This window comes from Anneissia japonica, unplaced genomic scaffold (genome assembly GCF_011630105.1).
Source record: "Anneissia japonica isolate Jap-2015-1 unplaced genomic scaffold, ASM1163010v1 scaffold1626_len201304_cov172, whole genome shotgun sequence".
Classification (NCBI taxonomy): Eukaryota; Metazoa; Echinodermata; class Crinoidea; order Comatulida; family Comatulidae; genus Anneissia; species Anneissia japonica.
Genome location: NW_022748627.1, coordinates 123,484 through 129,226, shown reverse-complemented (window position 1 = coordinate 129,226; position 5,743 = coordinate 123,484).

Here is a 5,743-nt window from a genome sequence, read left to right as displayed (position 1 = left end):
AGATGTGTATAAGAGACGTGGAATAAACAAATAAAAAAAAATTATTTGCTTTCATTAAACTATTTTTGTTAACTTTTCATCACAATAATAATAATAATAATAATAATAATAATAATAATAATAATAGTTCAATGAGACTAATTAAAAAATAATTTGCGTTCTGTCATGACAAATGCTCGTTTAAATAGCCTCATGATGCTTGACAGCGTGGTTGACAGATTTCATGCAAAATTTCCAAAATGTATAATTTCACTTTCTAGAATGAGGATTTGAAAATAAATTAGATTGTTACATTGCATACTCTTTGTTTCTTATTTTATTAAAAATGTTTTGGTATTGGAAGTTTTCGACATTAGAAAACATAGCCTATATGATATTATAGTAGCTCGATGCCTATCAAATAACTAATAAAAATTCGCCATAATTCGTCAAATATCCGTGGCTTTCAAGGGGCAAAGTCTCCCTGGACACTTACCGGGGGGCCCTAGGCGTCCCCCTGGCCCCCAGCCAAGTGAGATTCGATTCGCTCCACTACCCCCCCCCCCCTTCGGGGCCTTTAGCCCCTCCGACGGGCAGGTCCTGGCGCCATCACTGCTTTAAGGTCTGAAAACAACGGATCCGGTACCGAAAATGGACGGTAGAAACTAATTCAAAAACGTCAACCATTGTTAAGAGTGGGCGATCCCAAAAACTCGACCAGAACGCCGTTGAAGCGATTACGCAGTAAAACAAGTTTTGCGTTCAATGAATTAATTTTACTGTAGTGCAAAACAAATCGTATTGGACATCATAATGAGGGAAAGTGCATTTCCAGGAATGGGAAACAAGGAATTTTCTTGTTGATGATTTCACTAGAATACGCCCCCTCCCTCCCCACCCCACACCCAATTTCAAAGTGAGAGCGTATTTTGACTTATTTCCGAGTCGATCCATCGACTTGATAAGCAACACTGCCCTCTACAGTATAGTAGTTAACCTGTTGTAATCTGGTTGTACAGTATACGGTATTTAATATCAGGACGGCATAATCCAGACTGGGATTATAACCCTCGCATAGTAGAGAACTCAAAAGTAACTCGGGTTGAATTCGCGGTAAAGTGGAAGTTTGCCTTACCATTATCCCGTCATCCTTCATCCACAGAGCACCTTTATGTCCTTGATTTTACCACCACCAAAACACTTTTGCAGGACGGTTGTAGCACCTGTAGTGCCTATAAACCTTAATTATGCAATGTAATTCAATACATCCTGTATTACACAATATTATGTTTTTCTTTAAATCCGGCATTGAAGAAACATAGGCCTACCTCAAAAATTATATTAATGAAATATTTTTCTTTGATGATCATCATTTTGTTTTACTGATCTGAAACGACTTTCTGAAGATTCAGAATTAAACTTAATTGCTTCGATTCCATCGAACAAACGATTGGGTCATTCAAGTCATTTTCTGTGCGGGTTCGCAATTATGTCTGTGCCATGTCTTATCCTCGCTGATCTTGTTTTTCACCACTCAATAATTCCCGCCATTTCGTGTTTGGAGTCAGCGGGATTACAAAATTGCGCTTACTAAAGAGCCAATCATCCTAAAGTAATATGCGATTACTTACCGCATTAACATTTGATAGGATCTGTAATCGTTTTAAATCAAAAGTAATTAGGCCCTAACCTGGACGAAAGATAGTGTTGGCAGACATAATATACATGGTGTTATGGGTAATCTAAATTAACAAAAAAGTCAATTGCTTTGTACATGTCATTAACTTGAATCAGGTTACGGTATACGGTAGTTCATTTGCCCTGGGCCGGCCTAATATGATGAAATTTATTTATTTGACCATCAGAGAAGATACAATAAATAATTATAATTCAGATCAGGGACAGCTAAAATACAGAAATTACTAAAAAAAATACAATGGTTCGTACAAGAACGCCTCTTGTCAAAAATTATCTTAAATTAGCCTACGCGAAGAAATAATAATTTTGGGGGCGGAGTTGGGGTTAGTCGGAAATGTTGACATAATACAATTATCAGCCTATCGACTAAATTAATACAAAGTTTAAGTCCTACAGCACGCCAACAATCCAAAATAAACACGCTTAAACCTGATTGAAAAGATGCAGATTTTTTTTTGTAAGAACCAGTAAAATTTTGCCCAAGCTCAGTGTTCTCATTTTTTTGCCGATTTCAACCTCAAAATATTCTTATTTTGTGTTTATTTTATACGCTTTTCAAAAATGGAAAAATATTATTCAACAGCAGTAAAACGTACTTTAATGAGGTTAGTATATAGTCACACACACATAAGTTACAGATAAGATTTGTTGATCTTCCTATTTTAAAATAAAATAAAAACCTCATTTGATATTTCATCTCAGTCTCAATTTCTTTTTTAAAGCAATTTCAGCCCCAGAGTCTTCATAAAAAAATGTATTATAAATTTTAAAAACAGGCACGAAGTTTAACTATGTTAGACCGCATGCTATCATTATAAAACATAGGCCTTCATACAAACCGGCGTGAGATTTTGTTAGCCCTAAGATTTTCACACGGTGCGAGAATTCAAGATCTGACTGGCGACGCACCAGACTCGATTTTGACACACTAATCCAACTTCCCATTTGTATGTCGATTAGGAAACAACATGGAGCCGATTAAATTGCAGAGCAAAGTCCATAGGGAGATATATAAAACAAAGCGAAAAATAATTTCATAGATAATGTACTAGAGAAGGGGTTGGTAATTCAACTACTCACCTTTGCTCATTGCATGACCCTTTCGAAATGTACGCTAACAATGGTATTTCTAATTAAGAGTAAAAGTTCATAATTAGTTTTTAAAAGCTTATGCCAGAAAAGCTAGAAAAAGGTGTAGGCTTTTTTAATTGTAACTTTGTGATGCAGTCCAATAAAGTGTTAAGAAATCTCTTATTACTTCATTAATCTACACAATATTGGGTCTTTGAATTGTATTGGGCACTTCAGATTACATGTGGAACGATGTGGATGAAAGCACCACTATAATATCTCCATGGTAAAAATATCAAGAAATGGTCTTGGGAATATTACGTCCGTCTACATCATAGCATTTCCAACCTGTGCCGTGTATGTCATTTAAATTCAGGGGCTGTCAGTGTTTTCAGTAGGCCTATATTGAAGCCAGGGGTACACTTAACATCGTCTGGGATCTAAGGGACTAGTTTCTTACTTTATACAGATACAGTAGAATACCTCCTTAGACATCTCTGTACAGGAACATTAATTTGTCAGTGCTACAATTCGGCTTAGAAACCTACGTGTGGCCTAAACATTCTTTAGAGTTTTGTGGATTAATGATATTGCTCGCCCCATATGCTGCGATAATCACTTTGATCCGTACTAGAAACTACACTACTTTTAAAAGCAGTTTTTGCTTTAGTGGTATAGACCTACACGCATGTGGTACATCATGAGAGAGAATAACCTTCAATAAAATGTGGATATAATTCTATAAAACATACATTGCTAAGCTTTTATATCTTCTCGACCCGAGGGAGCATTAGTATTGAAGGTAACCAACATTGTTATCAACGTCACCGCCAGACGAGCAACAGCCACAATGCTATCCCAACGTCACCAACGAACTCAATTTTTATTCTTCAAAGCGGCACATATTCCAGAGCGGCACTGTTCCAGAGCGGCACTTAATATTACTGTAGTGCTAAAAATGGTACCATTGTAAATTAAGTAGTTGTACATACTCTAAATTATCCAATATGCACCACGGCACCATTTTTTTTATTCGAGAGAAACGTGTATTGAATTTACAGTAAACCTTCAATCTACTAGGTAATTTTAGAAAATATATATTTTTAATGTATCTGGAACAATTGCTTTCATTGAGATTAATAATAAATACAAATAGTCGCCAGATAGATCAGAGAAATTAATCACTAACACGTGGCTGTGTAGATACTCAAATCAGGAGACCAATAAATTATAACTCAATGTATAATTTTTATAATAAAATATCAATTGATATACAGGCACTCGTTTCGATTTAATAAAACAATTAGTTCAGAAATTCAGAAATTAAACTTTCAGTGTCCCCCTTCTTAGGAAAGTGTGTCCAAGAAAAAAAATACACTTAAATTAAAACTTGGATATATTTGTAAATAATAACTTCAATTTATTGTATAATATTTGTTAATGTAATGAATTATTTGTATATATTTATTATTTTATTTATTATACATTTTTATTCGACTTCAAAAACTTTTTTTTAATTGAATAAACAGCTTTATTGTAATGTTTCAATTCTTTATTTTAAGATGCCTTGGAGAACCCTCGATATATTCTTAATTTTGGTTATCTTTGGAGGACATTTTATATTGTATTTTACTTTCTCCTAAAATATTTTACTTTTTCCTAAGACTCGATATTCTTGGTACATGTACATCATTCTGAATTTTTATCTTTCTTATATTTCTTCGTTAAGTTTTATATAATAATTCAATGTTTGTAAATAGTCAGAGGACCTTATTGTATTTCGTTTAACGGTCTTGTTTATGTTGTACATTGAATGCTATGCCGAATAAATATTTTTTTAATGAAACGGATGTTTGACAGTTATTTCTATGGAAAATCGTGTTTCTATTGTGATTGATTTTTGCATACTTTTCATAACTGCGTTGATAGCGTATTGTTTTAATGTTTAAGTACGTAAAAAATGGATAATGCACACGTTTGAAATCTACCTGCGCTTACACAGAACACAATGGCATGATATTGCTCAAATACAATACTCTGTGTATAGGCCGATACTGATAAAGACCATATCGTTATACATAGGAGTGATGTATTGCCCTACTGGTGTGTTATCGTACCGAATACAACGTTCCCAACTTCTTGCGGAAAAAAAATCGCAAGTGATTTGGGTGGGAATTGAACCCATAACAAACTAGCTTTGTGTCACAACCGCTATACCACCGAGCTTGCGCTTAATGAATCGAGTTGAATCTGATCTGCGGGGTATTGCATGTTATTTCAATGTGTGTTGGCATAATATGCGTGATGTTTTGTCCTACCTGGCGTGTTATCGTACCGGATACCGTACTCAGTAGTTTCCCAAATTTATACAATTTTACATACCGTACACCTACTGCATGGGAAGCCATCGATATTCACAGGCAAATAACAGCTAGACAATAGTCACGTAGCTCCAAAAACTGGATCATGTGCCAAAAGTTTGTAGCAAATAGATGAATCATCACTTAGACGCGCCAAAAGTATCACAGACGATCGAATCGAAATCTGGGACATGTGGAACACGCGGGCATATTATTGAACTATAATGAAATTATGCTATAATAGCATGTAGGTCCATAGATTTTAAGCTTTCAAAATATTTTCGTCACCAATTAATAGACGAAAACCGGTAAATAAAATAGAAAAAACTATACCTGCACACTGACCCTTAAATCGGCAGGTAGTGAATTGATAACTTCGTTAATTAATCAGACAAGAGCGCAGGTCCATTTTGGAAGTTGAATACGACCAACAAAGATATTTTGATTGTAGTTTTCATATTTAGGCCTAAATGCACACCCCCACTCCCCCGCATTCTATACCATGAAATCGCTCCCCCTCCCTTAATTTAAACTACTGTAATTTTGCCCTGGCTGGAGGACCTAATAGGAGCCCTTTGGTTCCAAAACTTCCTCATAACAATGAATTGATGGGGTGGTTGGGGGGGGGGGGGGCG